The sequence below is a fragment of the Ranitomeya variabilis genome, chromosome 6, assembly GCF_051348905.1.
Source record: "Ranitomeya variabilis isolate aRanVar5 chromosome 6, aRanVar5.hap1, whole genome shotgun sequence".
Classification (NCBI taxonomy): Eukaryota; Metazoa; Chordata; class Amphibia; order Anura; family Dendrobatidae; genus Ranitomeya; species Ranitomeya variabilis.
The window spans coordinates 565,353,403-565,371,587 of NC_135237.1; the positions used below are offsets into that span (position 1 = coordinate 565,353,403).

General features: G+C 43.2%; 1 long non-coding RNA gene and 1 pseudogene across 1 annotated transcript in view; both read left to right on the forward strand.

Moving 5' to 3' along the window:
• LOC143781654 (uncharacterized) overlaps nt 1-18,185 on the forward strand; it is a 173,277-nt gene that overhangs the window by 41,112 nt on the left and 113,980 nt on the right. The gene's annotated exons all lie outside the window — the stretch shown is intronic.
• On the forward strand, nt 10,651-17,612 carry LOC143782139 (centrosomal protein of 85 kDa-like; annotated as a pseudogene).

Consider the following 18,185-nt stretch of genomic DNA (forward strand, 5'->3'; position numbering starts at 1 on the left):
GGCTTTTTCGTTGGCGCCAGGAGATCCGGCATTGGCTGATATTGATGCGTTTTTTCTGGCGCTCGGTTAACTTTATGAGGAACCCAATCTTGAGATTCAGGCAGAGAAAGCCTTGCTGGCTATGTCTCAGGGCCAGGACGAGGCTGAGGTGTATTGCCAAAAATTTCGGAAATGGTCCGTGCTGACACATTGGAACGAGTGTGCACTGGCCGCTAATTTTAGAAATGGCCTTTCTGAGGCCATTAAGAATGTTATGGTGGGTTTTCCCATTCCCACAGGTCTGAATGATACCATGTCCCTGGCTATTCAAATTGACCGGCGGTTGCGGGAGCGCAAAACCGCAAATTCCCTCATGTTGTCTGAACAGACACCTGATGTGATGCAATGTGATAGAAAGACCGCAAATTCCCTCATGGTGTTGTCTGAACGGACACCTGATTTGATGCAATGTGATAGAATCCTGACTAGAAATGAGAGGAAAATTCATAGACGCCGGAATGGCTTGTGCTACTACTGTGGTGATTCTACACATGTTATCTCAGCATGCTCTAAACGTATATCTAAGGTTGTTAGTCCTGTCACCGTTGGTAATTTGCATCCTAAGTTTATTCTGGCTGTAACTTTGATTTGCTCACTGTCATCTTATCCTGTCATGGCGTTTGTAGATTCAGGTGCTGCCCTGAGTCTTATGGATCTCTCATTTGCTAAGCGCTGTGGTTTTATTCTTGAACCATTAGAAAATCCTATCCCTCTTAGGGGTATTGATGCTACGCCATTAGCAGAAAATAAACCGCAGTATTGGACACAGGTTACCATGTGCATGACTCCTGAACACCGCGAGGTGATACGTTTTCTCGTTCTACATAAAATGCATGATTTGGTTGTTTTGGGGCTGCCATGGTTACAGACCCATAATCCAGTCCTTGACTGGAAGGCTATGTCAGTGTCTAGTTGGGGCTGTCGTGGTATTCATGAGGATTCCCTGCCTGTGTCTATTGCTTCTTCTACGCCTTCGGAAGTTCCGGCGTATTTGTCTGATTATCAGGATGTCTTTAGCGAGTCCAGGTCCAGTGCATTGCCTCCTCATAGGGAATGTGACTGTGCAATAGATTTGATTCCAGGCAGTAAATTTCCTAAGGGAAGACTGTTTAATCTGTCGATACCTGAACATACCGCTATGCGTTCATATATCAAGGAGTCTCTGGAGAAAGGACACATCCGTCCGTCTTCTTCCCCTCTTGGTGCGGGATTCTTTTTTGTGGCTAAAAAGGATGGATCTTTGAGGCCTTGTATTGACTATCGGCTTTTAAATAAGATCACTGTCAAATTTCAGTATCCTTTGCCGCTGTTGTCTGACTTGTTTGCCCGGATTAAAGGTGCCAAGTGGTTTACCAAGATAGACCTTCGTGGTGCGTACAACCTTGTGCGCATTAAGCAAGGGGATGAATGGAAAACCGCATTCAATACGCCCGAAGGTCATTTTGAGTACTTGGTGATGCCTTTTGGGCTCTCTAATGCCCCTTCAGTTTTTCAGTCCTTTATGCATGACATTTTCCGGAACTATCTGGATAAATTTTTGATCGTTTATCTGGATGATATTCTGTTTTTTTCTGATAATTGGGACTCGCATGTGGAGCAGGTCAGGATGGTCTTTAAAATTTTGCGTGAAAATTCTTTGTTTGTCAAGGGCTCAAAGTGTCTTTTTGGTGTACAGAAGGTTCCCTTTTTGGGGTTCATTTTTTCCCCTTCTGCTGTGGAGATGGACCCAGTCAAGGTCCGAGCTATTCTTGATTGGACTCAGCCCTCGTCAGTTAAGAGTCTTCAAAAGTTCTTGGGTTTCGCTAACTTCTACCGTCGTTTTATCGCTAACTTTTCTAGCATTGTGAAACCTTTGACGGATATGACCAAGAAGGGCTCCGATGTGGTTAATTGGGCTCCTGCTGCCGTGGAGGCTTTCCAGGAGTTGAAACGTCGGTTTACTTCGGCGCCTGTTTTGTGCCAGCCTGATGTCTCGCTTCCCTTTCAGGTTGAGGTGGATGCTTCAGAGATTGGAGCAGGGGCCGTTTTGTCGCAGAGAGGCCCTGGTTGCTCTGTTATGAGACCTTGCGCCTTTTTCTCTAGGAAGTTTTCGCCTGCGGAGCGAAATTATGATGTGGGCAATCGGGAGTTGTTGGCCATGAAATGGGCATTTGAGGAGTGGCGTCATTGGCTCGAGGGTGCTAAGCATCGTGTGGTGGTCTTGACTGATCACAAAAATCTGATGTATCTCGAGTCTGCTAAACGCCTGAATCCTAGACAGGCCCGCTGGTCATTGTTTTTCTCCCATTTTGACTTTGTTGTCTCGTATTTACCAGGTTCAAAAAATGTGAAGGTCGATGCTCTTTCCAGGAGCTTTGTGCCTGATGCTCCTGGAGTCGCTGAACCTCTTGGTATTCTTAAGGATGGTATTATCTTGTCAGCTATTTCTCCAGATCTGCGACGTGTGTTGCAGAGATTTCAGGCTGATAGGCCTGATTCTTGTCCACCTGACAGACTGTTTGTGCCTGATAAGTGGACCAGCAGAGTCATTTCCGAGGTTCATTCCTCGGTGTTGGCAGGTCACCCAGGAATTTTTGGCACCAGAGATCTGGTGGCCAGATCCTTTTGGTGGCCTTCCTTGTCTAGGGATGTGCGGTCATTTGTACAGTCCTGTGGGACTTGTGCTCGAGCTAAGCCTTGCTGTTCTCGTGCCAGCGGGTTGCTCTTGCCCTTGCCTGTCCCTAAGAGACCTTGGACACATATCTCCATGGATTTCATTTCTGATCTTCCGGTGTCTCAAGGCATGTCTGTTATCTGGGTGATATGTGATCGCTTCTCCAAGATGGTCCATTTGGTTCCTTTGCCTAAGCTGCCTTCCTCTTCCGATCTGGTTCCTGTGTTTTTCCAGAACGTGGTTCGTTTGCACGGCATCCCTGAGAATATTGTGTCAGACAGAGGATCCCAGTTCGTTTCCAGATTCTGGCGATCCTTTTGTAGTAGGATGGGCATTGACTTGTCGTTTTCGTCTGCTTTCCATCCTCAGACTAATGGACAGACGGAGCGAACTAATCAGACTTTGGAGGCTTATTTGAGGTGTTTTGTCTCTGCTGATCAGGACGATTGGGTGACCTTCTTGCCGTTGGCTGAGTTTGCCCTTAATAATCGGGCTAGTTCCGCCACCTTGGTTTCGCCGTTTTTCTGCAACTCTGGTTTCCACCCTCGTTTTTCTTCGGGTCATGTGGAACCTTCTGACTGCCCTGGGGTGGATTCTGTGGTGGATAGGTTGCAGCGGATCTGGAATCTTGTGGTGGACAACTTGAAGTTGTCACAGGAGAGGGCTCAGCGCTTTGCCAACCGTCGCCGCGGTGTGGGTCCCCGACTACGTGTTGGGGATTTGGTGTGGCTTTCTTCCCGCTTTGTTCCTATGAAGGTTTCCTCTCCCAAATTTAAACCTCGTTTTATTGGTCCTTACAAGATATTGGAAATCCTTAATCCTGTATCCTTTCGCCTGGATCTTCCTGTGTCGTTTGCTATCCACAACGTGTTTCATAGGTCCTTGTTGCGGCGGTACGTTGTGCCTGTGGTTCCTTCTGCTGAGCCTCCTGCTCCGGTGTTGGTTGAGGGCGAGTTGGAGTACGTGGTGGAGAAGATCTTGGATTCTCGTCTCTCCAGGCGGAGGCTTCAGTACCTGGTCAAGTGGAAGGGCTATGGTCAGGAAGATAATTCCTGGGTGGTCGCCTCTGATGTTCATGCGGCCGATTTAGTTTGTTCCTTTCACGCCGCTCGTCCTGATCGCCCTGGTGGTCGTGGTGAGGGTTCGGTGACCCCTCACTAAGGGGGGGGTACTGTTGTGATTTTGCTTTTTGCTCCCTCTAGTGGTCATTAGTGATTTGACTCTGGAGCTTCTGTCTTTTCCTATATCCTCACCTGGGCCGTTAGTTCAGGGGCGTTGCTATATAAGCTCCCTGGACCTTCAGTTCAATGCCTGGCATCGTTGAAATCAGAGCTAATCTGTTTTGCTCTTGTCCTATGATCCTGGTTCCTGTATTTCAAGCTAAGTCTGCTTCCTTGCTTTTTGCTTTTGTTTTGTTTGGTATTTTTGTCCAGCTTGTTCCAATCTGTATCCTGACCTTTGCTGGAAGCTCTAGGGGGCTGGTGTTCTCCCCCCGGACCGTTAGACGGTTCGGGGGTTCTTGAATCTCCAGCGTGGATTTTTATAGGGTTTTTGTTGACCAGATAAGTTATCTTGCTATATTCTGCTATTAGTAAGCTGGCCTCTCTTTGCTGAACCTGGTTCATTTCTGTGTTTGTCATTTCCACTTACCTCACCGTTATTATTTGTGGGGGGGCTTGTATCTTGCTTTGGGGTCCCTTTCTCTGGAGGCAAGAGAGGTCTTTGTTTTCTTCTCCTAGGGGTAGTTAGATTCTCCGGCTGGCGCGAGTCATCTAGCGATCACCGTAGGCATGATCCCCGGCTACTTCTAGTGTTGGCGTTAGGAGTAGCTATTTGGTCAACCCAGTTACCACAGCCCTATGAGCTGGATTTTTGAATCTCGCAGACTTACACGTTCCTCTGAGACCCTGTCCACTGGGGTCATAACAGTGCACCATCAGTTGTAATGGTGGATACCAGCTTCTGGAGAGATATGTTGTGCTCTTGGACGTAAGTCTTGAAAACAATGTAAATATCTTCCCCCTCTGGTTTTCTCCTTTAATGATATTACTGCTAGCAAATCTTCTTTTACACTCGAGTCTTTAAACACCATTCGTATATAAATGTTAATTTGAGCTGTGTCGACTACATCCAAGGATTCACTCGGAACACTCGATAACCTTTTAGATCCCATAACCAAATTAGCTCTTAGCAAATCTCAAGTGGTTCCCCGAACACCCTTATGCTCCAATACAGGTTTTACAACATGCGGAGGATGTTTCTGTTGTTCGAATACATCTTTTAAAAAAACTTGTCAATAGAGTTTTATGGACTCTAGTGGCACAGAAGAATTCACCATTAGGGATAATATTTCCTGTTTTTCCACGGGGGTAATTTACTTCATCCGGTGCCCATGCCACAAAATCTATGTAGGGAGGACCAAAAGGAAGCTGATGATACGGGTGAAGGAACATCTAAATAACATCAAAAAGGTCTATATTGGGCATCCTCTATTGTGTCATTTTAAGGAGACATGGGGGATTAACCAAAGGGGTGTTCTTCTGTGGTGTTCAGAAGGTCCAACCAAATCCAAGGAGGAGAGACTTCCTAAAACAAATGTCCAGAATTGAGTCCCAGTGGATTTTTCAGTTAGATTGCCTCACCCCAAGGGTTTAAACCATGACTTGGAATTACACGCTTTCTAATGCGATAGGGCATAGCCTTTATAGGCATATCTGCAAGTAGGGCCAAAAAAAGTTTTGTATATACCATGAGCACTTTAGGGGTCATTCACTTTTTAGATAAATTGTCTTTAATTAGTATCAAATAAAGTGTGTGCAATCTATTTATTGACCTTTTTAGACTATACATTATTTTTATATGACAATTTTTATCTTTACAACTGGAACATATACTCACATTTTTTACGTATTTAAAAGAATATGCAATAAAGCTAGTTTTAATTAAACAGGTGGTATTTTCACACTCAGGGAATGAGCAAATGTATGCTTTTATTTAAAATTTATGAAAAGGTATTAAACTCAAGTATTTGTGTTGAGAAGGAATAGCATATATTGATTCAGCTTAGTATATTCAATGCCGACCATTAGCTGCATGAAGATACACAAACACACAGATAGAATGAATGGCTGGGGTGGGATTGAGCCGTTTCAGTGCTGGGGGGCGGAGACACACGTGGCCGCCGAGACTAATATAGAAGCAACCACAATATGGGTTCTAACTCTGATGAAGAAGGTCATATACCTTCGAAACGCTTTGGTATCTTTTTGGTCCGGCAGCCATTTTTTTTCTCAACAAGTATCCAGGGACGCCTACGGCCGGGGCTCCCTGTCAATACACAGCTGAGGCGCTTCTTACTTCCAGCCGTTACCGCCAGTGTACAACCGCCTATATTCATTCACCCGCCCATCCAGCGCGTAGTGGCCGGACCAACCGGGATAGATCACAGGACGTTACGATTCATCCACATCACCTGGGGTAAGCAGCATTGTCACATTCAACAGTGTCATGTATGGACTAGATACGGGTGATTATTGACTGTAGTACTCTCCGAGCCACATGTGGATTGTGTTGTCCAATAGGGAAGCTACCAAACGACTAGATATAGGGGCTTAATTCTGCGAATTATTCCCTAGTGCCACAGTTGTTTCCTCAAAGCGTGGTATCTTAGTTTTGAGCACTGATTTAGGTTTTTTACAGAATCGGCACGTATTCTGTTTAGATCCCAGCAGCCGGGGGTGGTACTCTTCTTTCCTGTGTTCCTACCCCATACATCGTTGCTTTTCCCCCTTTTTTTCCTCAGGATGGAATTTTTGTCCAGTGGTGAGCGCCGGTGTCATCTATTATTGGACATCCAAGGATTCGTCAAACTGCAAGCTGATAAAGTCACACTTATTTGTAAAGACTCTTGTTCTATTTGGAGCCTCAGACATGTCATGTGTGTAATATTAAGATCTAATAAAATTGGTGCATTTTACAATGGTCTTAGACCTGATCTTACATAGTAACATAGTAACATAGTAACATAGTTAGTAAGGCCGAAAAAAGACATTTGTCCATCCAGTTCAGCCTATATTCCTATATTCCATCATAATAAATCCCCAGATCCACATCCTTCTACAGAACCTAATAATTGTATGATACAATATTGTTCTGCTCCAGGAAGACATCCAGGCCTCTCTTGAACCCCTCGACTGAGTTCGCCATCACCACCTCCTCAGGCAAGCAATTCCAGATTCTCACTGCCCTAACAGTAAAGAATCCTCTTCTATGTTGGTGGAAAAACCTTCTCTCCTCCAGACGCAAAGAATGCCCCCTTGTGCCCGTCACCTTCCTTGGTATAAACAGATCCTCAGCGAGATATTTGTATTGTCCCCTTATATACTTATACATGGTTATTAGATCGCCCCTCAGTCGTCTTTTTTCTAGACTAAATAATCCTAATTTCGATAATCTATCTGGGTATTGTAGTTCTCCCATCCCCTTTATTAACTTTGTTGCCCTCCTTTGTACTCTCTCTAGTTCCATTATATCCTTCCTGAGCACCGGTGCCCAAAACTGGACACAGTACTCCATGTGCGGTCTAACTAGGGATTTGTACAGAGGCAGTATAATGCTCTCATCATGTGTATCCAGACCTCTTTTAATGCACCCCATGATCCTGTTTGCCTTGGCAGCTGCTGCCTGGCACTGGCTGCTCCAGGTAAGTTTATCATTAACTAGGATCCCCAAGTCCTTCTCCCTGTCAGATTTACCCAGTGGTTTCCCGTTCAGTGTGTAATGGTGATATTGATTCCTTCTTCCCATGTGTATAACCTTACATTTATCATTGTTAAACCTCATCTGCCACCTTTCAGCCCAAGTTTCCAACTTATCCAGATCCATCTGTAGCAGAATACTATCTTCTCTTGTATTAACTGCTTTACATAGTTTTGTATCATCTGCAAATATCAATATTTTACTGTGTAAACCTTCTACCAGATCATTAATGAATATGTTGAAGAGAACGGGTCCCAATACCGACCCCTGCGGTACCCCACTGGTCACAGCGACCCAGTTAGAGACTATACCATTTATAACCACCCTCTGCTTTCTATCACTTTCTATCACTAAGCCAGTTACTAACCCATTTACACACATTTTCCCCCAGACCAAGCATTCTCATTTTGTGTACCAACCTCTTGTGCGGCACGGTATCAAACGCTTTGGAAAATTCTGTGTAAAGGTGATCAAGTGAAAATTATTTTGCACCAGACACCAGGTTCTCAATGAGCCTCAAAGACAGCACGTTACTTCACATCACTAAATATTTATAACCTCCGTAACACTCTTTAGCTAAATTTGCATCTGCTTAATTTTAGGTGTCTATTTTTTTTATTTTGAGAATTTGACATTTAGCAGGTATCACTTTGTTACATAGATTTTCAGAAAGTATTTCCCATTATAATTAAATAACACACACACACACTTTATCCCAACCACACATAAAGCTACCCATCAGCATCTCATTCTATTCCAGCTTCCCCAAACCCCTCTACCCTTAGACCCCAATTACCACACAAATCCTGAAAATGAATCGACCTTCAATCCCCAAAGTAACAGTGTTCTACATCCCAGGATGATCCACAGATGCTGGGAATATGCCCCATCATATGACCACAAATTACACTTCCCCGGCTTTTGCAACTAGTTTTTCATTATTTGCTTGTGTTTGTTGCTCTAATAAACCGATATTTTACTATAAACAATTATCCTGATTCTTTAAGTGTAGATGTGAGCCTAACGTTTTCCCGTGAAAATCAAATTTCCAATTGGACAACTATCTCTAAGATTCCAGTCTCCGTAGTAATTTTGGGTCAATATCTCCATAAGTCTCTTCTCTGGTGAAAAGGTTCTGTACGTCTCCGAATATAACCAGAGGCGCAGAGGATCAGTATGGGCGGCTCGTCTCTCCGCGAGTAGAATTGATATTTGGATCAACAACATTTTGGTGGATTGTGCAATTGGTAGAATATAAAGAAAAAGACAATACTGACCTACACTAGATCCATGAAGACTGTATAAGCTCTCGATATATTTATTCGGATACCAAATATAATATTTGTGTTACCATTTATAATAGATATCTATCCATCTCATTTAGATACACACCTTGTGATCATCTTTTATTCAATTTTTATTGGGACACAAGATGCCCAAAACCATCAATTAGAAAGGTTTTTTTTATAACGTTCAGCATAAAAAATTAATTTAGTAATAGATAAGACGTTAATGAAACTGACAATAGTTGAAGTTTCTTTTTATTGCCTTTTTATCGATTTTAAGCAGTTTGGTTTAATATTCTACATATATCTCATTTAACCTTTTACAGTCCAAGAGACTTCTTTATTGCACTCATTTATCTCTCCTCCTTGGAAAAAAAATTCCAAGTAAAATGAATATATTTGTTGCATTTTTCAGCAGTAAAAATTACCTGAAAATATCACTCAGGTCCTTACAATTCAGTAGGTAAACATTCATGTTCAACTTCTCTACAATGGGGTCAATTTACCTTTTTTTGTTGTTTTTCCCCCTTCCCAGGAGCCATAACTCAGTAACTTTTCTGTGCAGCTATATGAGGGCTTGTTTGTGGGACGAGTAGAACTTTTGAATTACATCATTTTATCACATAATGTACTGGAAAATGGGAATTCCAAGTGCGGAGAATTTGTAAAAAAATAAATAAAATAAAAACAATTCTAGCGTTTTTTTTGAACCATAAAACAAATTCAGAACTTCATTTGTGGTTCACAATTTCTCCCCACTTGGCATAGTTTGTTTTACTGTACATTTTGCGATAAAAATATCACAACATGATTTTTCTCATCACTACAATTGCGACAACAACAAATGTTCTTTTATTATTCTAAGTAGTGAAAAAAATCAAAAGTTTGCACAATTTTTTTTACATTTTGGGTTGTGTCTCCATTTTCCAAGATGTACTCTTAAACTTTTCAGTCGATGGAGCTGTGTGACTGTTTTTTGTAGACTTTTAGTCGATACCACATTTGGTTAGATGCAAAGCTTCAGCATTTTTGTGAAAATGCAGCGGCCAAAAAAACCCAAAAAAACTAATTTTGGATTATTTTAGTTTACCGATCAGGTTACTTTTTATATTTTGACAGATCATACTTTTCTGAATGGGTAGATACCATAGTATATTTTTATTTTTAACACTTTTCACTGTTCTTACCAGTTCCCTTAGGCTACTTGAAGCTGCCATCGTCTGAACGCTTGTGCTATAGACATCAGTGTCACAGCGTCACTGTATAAAGCAGACATCACGGTTTTCCTTGAAGCCCGGCCACAGAGTTACAAACAAGCTCGGTAATGACAAGCACTGATTTCTTCAGCAGACCCCCTGCTGACGCCCCACTATTATGTTATGGGTGCATGGAATGACGCACCCCCATGCCGGCTCATGTTAGAGAGTGAAAGTGGTATTTAACAGGTTAACAATTGCTGGTGAAGAGGAGCTTGACCTGCTATTGTTACAGGCAGGTCCTGGCATGCACAAGGCAATTCAGAAGAGCAAATAAAGGAAAAGAACCCCATTTTGCACTTGCCAGAGTGGGGTACTGGGGTGGCGCATCAGCCCTCCGTTACAGTGTGCCATTGCAATCACTGACATGGTTACTACCATATTATCTCCCCTAACACAAGCCGTTATATATTGATCATTTATATTTAGACTTCTACGATCATTAGCTGCTAATAGAGCACATAATCTATTAAAGGGAACCTGTCACCTGAATTTGGCGGGACCTTTTTTCGGTCCCATGGGCGGTGTTTTCGGGTGTTTTATTCACCCCTTCCTTTCCCGCTGGCTGCACGCTGGCCCCAATATTGGCTTGAAGTTGATTCTCTGTCCTCCGTAGAACACGCCTGCGCAATGCAATCTTGCCTTGCGCACGCGCAGTATGCTTTCCCCTACTATTCATGTCATGCCCTCTACAGCCAGGACGTCAGTGCCCAGATACCGAGAGGACAAGCTGGACCCTTCCTGTTGGGACAGTGGCTATGCTTTGCCTGGGGCAGGTAGGACCTATGGCCATTCTGACACTCCGCTTGACATGAAGGGACTCCAGGCCCATGAAGAAGTGGTCGTCTCTTTCTAAATTGAGCACACCGGTTGCTTTTGGTCAGGATAGCCGGGTTGACAACAGGTCACGCCATAGCCTTGAGCGCATGGGCCGGGAGAGTTGCCTGCCCCAGCAGTCGCGTGTCTATAGGCCAGCATGTCTGCACTTCAGCATGGAAGCTCTTAAACTGGACGATAAAGATGGAGATAAGAAGGATTTTATGGACATGGACCTCAAATATAAATAAAACAGCTGCAGCGGGAGTGACTTTACTAACTGCTCCACAAAGTAGGGGGCATACCTTGGATATGACCTATAGTGCCTTAACGGAAAGTAAGCCTTCTGCTAGTGACTCATGTGCAGAAACACAGTTATTTTGGGTACCAGGCTGGAGCCCCCCTTCAGTCTTCCCTAAGAACTCAAATGTGGCTTTCAGATCAGCTCCATGTGAATTCTCAAGACAGGAGAACTCCAGAGGAATCGTGTTTGTCCACTTGGAATCCATTGGAACATATCCGCCAGAACACCGAGGCTGGAGCCACCCTTACACGGCCATCGTTTTCTTCTGTGCCCCTGAGCCAAGATGTCTCCAAGTGGGAGTCCTTGTTAAAGAGCACAGAAGGGTTAATACGACAGAAAGAGATTGTAATTGACAGGCAAAGACAACAGATCTGCCACTTACAGCAAGTCATCAGGGGCGGTGAGTTGCGCACCCATCCAGCATCCACAAGTCCTGTTGTGAATGGAGAAGACAGCTATGCTCATGGAATCAAGGGTTCCCCATGTGAGAGCTGTAAACCTCTACAGACCTTCACTTCGGACAGATTGAATCCCCTCCTTCGATAGAGGTGAATTCGAAGAGAAACTTTCTCCTGGTGAAATGGGAGTATCACCACTCAATGAGGCCCTGAAACCGAGCACTCTCAGACCCAGCGATGACCTGAAGAAGATGGAGAAGATAAAAACTTGAGACAAATACATTAACAGCCTAAAGGTACCTTCACACTGAACGATATCGCTAGCGATCCGTGACGTTGCAGCGTCCTGGCTAGCGATATCGTTGAGTGTGACAGGCAGCAGCGATCAGGATCCTGCTGTGATATCGCTGGTCGTTGGTTAAAGTTCAGAACTTTATTTGGTCGTCAGATCGCCGTGTATCGTTGTGTTTGACAGCAAAAGCAACGATACCAGCTATGTTTTACAATGGTAACCAGGGTAAATATCGGGTTACTAAGCGCAGGGCCGCGCATAGTAACCCGATGTTTACCCTGGTTACCATCGTAAAAGTAAAAAAAACAAACAGTACATACTCACCTTCGTGTCCCCCGGCGTCCGCTTCCTGCACTGACTGAGAATTAGGCACAAAAACGCTACCTATAAAAAATGGTTTCCTAACAAAATATAGCTCTAATAAATACTGCCATATGCAATGCACAAACAAAGTATATCCATATGAGGATTGCAGATAAATGTGAATTCAAGATAATAAGACACATAAATGAATATAACTTGTATTAATGTCCATGGCTCTAGTGGATACTGCCATGTGCAATGTATAAGCAAGATATATCTATATGAGAACTGCAGGTAAATGTGCGCTCAAGGCAGTAAAACACATGAATAAGTGTAACTTACATCAATGTCCAAACTAGTGTCTCATGCCCATGCTGCAACCCCGACAGCGCCGTTTCGCCGATCAGGCTTCTTCCATATGGGGGTAACGTGTGTCATAAGTGAAAACTGCTCATTTTATATGGTGTGAATTGATTTAGAAATTATCAACAGCTGATAAGAACCACGGCGTTCAGGATACAACACGGCGCATGCGTTGATTTGCAGACACTCCTGGAAACATAGTGACTTCCGGACCTTCGCCTCTGGAGCGCAATTGTGGAACGCTCGCGTCACCCGATACGCGGAACCGGAAGTCACAGAGCGGCTGAACCTAAGACATGCGCACAGATCCGTAAACGCCGTATGTGAAAATAAATATCGCTAACCAAGTGAAGTGTAAAGTCTGGGACCAAAATCTTTACATGAATCCGCAAGTGTCATACATAAATATAATTTAGCTAGTAAAGTGAAATGGAACTAGTAAGGGACGTGTTAAAATATAAAACAGCTAAATATACCAAGTGTGCACATATCTCTATAATTGCCATGTCTCTAACAAATTATATAATATAAATATAAGTCTCAGAAAAACCATAACAACAACCCTAATAAAAGTGAATCCTAAGAATGTAATCAAAATATAAGCGGATATCAATATTCCCCTAAGTTATAAATAAATAAATACTATAAGTGTACAAAATTATTATATAATAAAGATGATATATTAGAAGAAGAAAACAAACAGTTGAAAGACACCATTAATTGTCTAGAAAAACTCGCCAATGAGTCCAGGACACAGATTAGAGACAAAGAAGCACAGACAGAGTGTCAGAAGCAGAGGGAAAAAGATCTGGTTTTCACAGTTCAAAGCTTACAGCAAAAAGTCCAAAAATGTTTGGAGGATGGTGTCCGACTTCCAATGTTGGATACGAAACAGCTACAGAGTGAAAATGAACGGCTCCGAGAGCAAACTGAGCGGGCTAACAAGGTAATCGACAATCAACAAAGTCAGATTGACACTATGGCTGCAGAAATTCAGAATTTAAGAGATAAGTTGTTTCAGGAAGGTTCCTGTATTCTGGAGCTTGAGAAGACATTTGCAGAACAAGCAGACTGCACACAGAAGCTGCACACGCTTTTAACAGAAAATCAGAAGTTAAAGGAAGAGAATACTTCCATGTGCAAGCAACTGGAAGAGTTACTCGTATCCAGACAGCCGCTGTCGGAGAAAATGCCGGTGGCCGAGCAGCTGTTTACGGCTACGTTCACATTTGCGTTGTGCGCCGCAGCGTCGTCGCCGCAACGCACAACGCAAACAAAAACGCAGCAAAACGCATGCACAACGCTGCGTTTTGCGCCGCATGCTTTCAACGCATGCGGCGCAAAACGCAGCGTTTTTTGTAAACGCAGTTGCGTTTTCAACAAAAAACGCAGCGTTTTGCGCCGCATGCGTTTTTTTGTGCAGTGAGTCATTCTTCATCCCACCCACAAAAAAAAGTGTCTACACAATAGATAAGGACCACCAATGGCTAGAAGAGGGTTGGTGTTTATGTAATTGTGTATATATACCATGGCAGACATGAATTCCTCCCATTTTGCTGGTATTCATGATGGAGCGTCCCATGGACAGTATCGTCATGGATATGGAGATGGAATTTGCCTTGGCTCATGCCTATGCTGTCGCCTGTGCTCATCAAAGAGAAAGAGAAAAACGGAGATGGATTCATCGCCGATTTTGGATACACCCTATCTTGGAAGTCCGGGAGAGCCGTGGAGCATACCATAGCTTGTTTGGCGAACTGAATGAGAACCTGGAGAAATATTTCGAGTACACCAGGATGTCTCAGGACAGCTTCCGCTATCTTCTGCGTCGGGTGGAAGGAGCCATTAGCAGGCAGGACACGCAGCTCCGGAGAGCTATTTCTGCAGAGGAGCGGCTTCTGGTGACTCTACGGTACGTAGCTGTTTGAATGACTGAGATATGTTCGGCTACGTTCACATCTTCCCTTTTTTTTTTTTTTTTTCTTAATTTTTTTTGGGGGTGGTATGGTCAATATACTTTTATAAATTGCAATGTACTTTAATGTAATTTCTTTTTCTTCTTGGCAGTTTCCTGGCTACCGGAGAGACCTTGAGATCCCTTCAATTTCAGTTCCGGATTGGAGTCTCCACTCTCTCCGGAATTCTTGCTGAGACCTGCCGCGCTTTGTGGGATAATCTCCGGGAAGAATTTTTACCCGTCCCTACAAGCGATATCTGGTTGGCCAACGCCCAGAAATTTGACCAAGTGTGTTCATTTCCAAACTGTATTGGCGCGGTGGATGGCAAGCACATTCGGATTACCAAGCCAGGGAAAAGTGGATCCCTTTTCTACAACTATAAAAAATATTTTTCCACTGTGCTGATGGCAATTGCCGGTGCGGACTGCCGTTTTCTCGCAGTCGACATTGGTGCGTTTGGCCGTTCAAATGACTCGCGCACATTCAAAGAGTCGGATATGGGCCAAAAATTATATGGCAACAATTTCAATTTCCCCCAGCCACGACCTCTTCCCCACACCGAAGGCCCTGCGATGCCATTTGTTGTGGTTGGGGATGAGGCATTCCAAATGTCTGCCAACCTATTGAAACCCTACTCCAGTCGGGGCTTGGACCATACGAAAAGGGTGTTCAATTACAGACTGTCCAGGGCCAGAAGGACTGTGGAGTGCGCCTTTGGCATCCTTGTCTCCAAATGGCGGATATTAGGATCCGCCATTAATCTGAAAACTGAGACAGTGGATGAGGTGGTGAAGGCGTGTGTGGTTCTCCACAATTTTATTCTGGCCAAAGAGAGACTGAACGTTGATCTCGATGAAACCATAGCCAACCCATTGCCCGATTTCCATGATCATCCTCTGAGGACAAGTGTGGAAATTGCGCAGATGAGGGATCGTTTTGCGGCCTATTTTGTGTCAGATGTTGGCCGTCTGTCATGGCAAGATACAATGGTGTAGTAAACTGTTGGACTGTATTCTGGTGTGACTATGCTTAAAATAGTTCACCAATGTAATGTGCCTTATCTAAAAAACTTGTAACCCTTTGTTTTTAAAATGTTGTGTTTTAATAAAAAAAATTTCTTAAGTTTTCTACCCTGCTTCAAAGACAAAATTTATACCATACCATATAACATATTTATTTGTTTGTCAGATCGCCGTGTATCATTGTGTTTGACAGCAAAATCAACGATACCAGCGATGTTTTACAATGGTAATCAGGGTAAATATCGGGTTACTAAGCGTAGGGCGGCGCATAGTAAACTGATATTTACCCTGTTTCCCAGTGTGAAAGTTTACAAAAAAAACAGTACATATACTCATCTTCGCGTCCCCCGGCGTCTGCTTCCTGCACGGACTGAGCGCCGGCCGGAAAGTGAATGCACAGCACAGCGGTGATGTGACCGCTCTGCTGTTAGGGCCGTCACTCAGTCAGGGCAGGGAAGCGGACGCCGGGGGACGCAATTCTGAGTGTATGTACTGTTGTTTGATTTACAAAACACTGGTAACCAGGGTAATCATCGGAAGCGCGGCGGCCTGCGCTTAACAACCTGATGTTTACCCTGGTTACCCGGGGACCTCGGCATCGTTGGTCGCTGGAGAGCTGTCACACAGACAGCTCTCCAGCGACCAAATAGCGATGCTGCAGTGATCTGCATCATTGTATGTTTCGCTGCAGCATTGTTAAGTGTGAAGGTACCTTTACGGTATGTGTCCACGTTCAGGATTGCATCATGATTTTGTCACGATTTTTCTTCAGTATTTGTAATACAAAACCATGGTAACACAAGCCCCATATAACATTCCCAATAAAAACACATGACACATGAATTTTGTTTGGAATAAAAATGGCCGTGGCGTTTATTTTGGGTCACATAAAATTTATTTTAATCCAAGAAATAATCAACACCATTGAGATTCTATAAAAATTGGCTTAAATCCACACACATAACCCAGTCCACCCGAAATCAACGGGCGACTTTCCCACAAATAAACGACACGACAAAGAAATATACAGTAAAACATAACTTCAGGGAGGGAGGGCGGGATCTTTAATCTTCTTCTGTAGACTGGCGACGAGCCGTTAAAACATCTGATTTTTATAGAAAAAATCCTTCCCGCACTTTTTGTTTAAACCAATCAAACTGCTCAAAAAGTGCGGGAACAACAACTAGATTAAACCGGTTTGAACCTGCTCGTGCATAGCACAGCTTACATAAATAACTTAACCCTTTGAACACATTACCAATTAAAAAACACATACCACTAAAAAGGGGGGAAAGGAGAGGCTGTGTTATCATGCGACCCCCCCTGCATTCAGCAAGGGGGGGGGCGTTCATGGTAACACAAGCCCCATATAACATTCCCAATAAAAACACATGACACATGAATTTTGTTTGGAATAAAAATGGCCGTGGCGTTTATTTTGGGTCACATAAAATTTATTTTAATCCAAGAAATAATCAACACCATTGAGATTCTATAAAAATTGGCTTAAATCCACACACATAACCCAGTCCACCCGAAATCAACGGGCGACTTTCCCAAATGCCAAGCCTTAAGAAGGCGAGGCCCCCCCAAAACGCCATAGCCATCTTTCAATGATGGTCTGGAAATCCAAATTCAAAACGTCCAGACCAACATCAGACAAATGCACCAAATCCCTCATGTACATGCCCGGAATGGCATCTTCCAAATCCACATGCCTGTAAGAAAAACCATCAATTAAACACATAAACTTTTCCAAATTCCTGTTGACCCGCTTACGGATCCTTTCTAAAAACACCATATTCGTACTGAACCACAAAAATCTTGGAACGATTTCTGAAAATGCAAAAGTTGCATTCAAAAATTCTGTTTTTAACATAGATAAATCCCTTCTCATAAAAGCAATCAGGTTCAGGGTGTTGATTTTACCCAAATCATTGCCTCCAAGATGAAAAATGACTAAGTTCGGGGAAGGCCATGACTTCTTCAATCTTCGCATATCTTCGATTAAATTTTTCCACTGCATACCACGCCTACTAAACCAAAACACTTGGAGAAAAGAAGGATTAAAAGAAAGATTCGATGTATATGATCTCAAATTTGCCCTTTTCTTAGACCAAAAAACATAAGAATGTCCGATGATCCATATCGACCAGATTCCTAAAATCGAACCAAATATTAAGAAGGAAATAAATTAGGACGAATGTATAACTTAAATCTATCAGATTCCCAGCGGCCGATTCTCTTTATCGCGTTGTCACGAAAACCCAATCTAGAGGCCTCAGTTGCGGCCCCAATACGAAAGGAATGAGATGAAATGTGTTGGCTTTCTAAATTAAGCTCCTTCAAACATTTTTTGAGAATAAAGTTGAATTGAAAACAGGTAGCAGGCTCACCATTAAGATGAATAAACAATGGGCCATTGATCTTAGGCCTTAATAATACCCATCTTTTCGTATTGGAAACCGGACAAATAATATTGTCAGAAATTGAATTAAGCCGCAAGGAAGAGCCTCTCCCTAATTGGTCCGTTTTGGATTTTCTGATAAATAACATGACGTGAGAATCAAACATTTCAACATCTTCAATGAAAAGGCCAGACGGGACGGACTTCTTCTGCGACACTACCTCTCCGACCCGTAATGCTGCAAAAAATGCTAAAGAAAAGGCTGTGGAAAAAAGGCACGATTCAAACTCATTTAAACAAACTAAGGAAACAGAAGAACAGAGGTTCTTA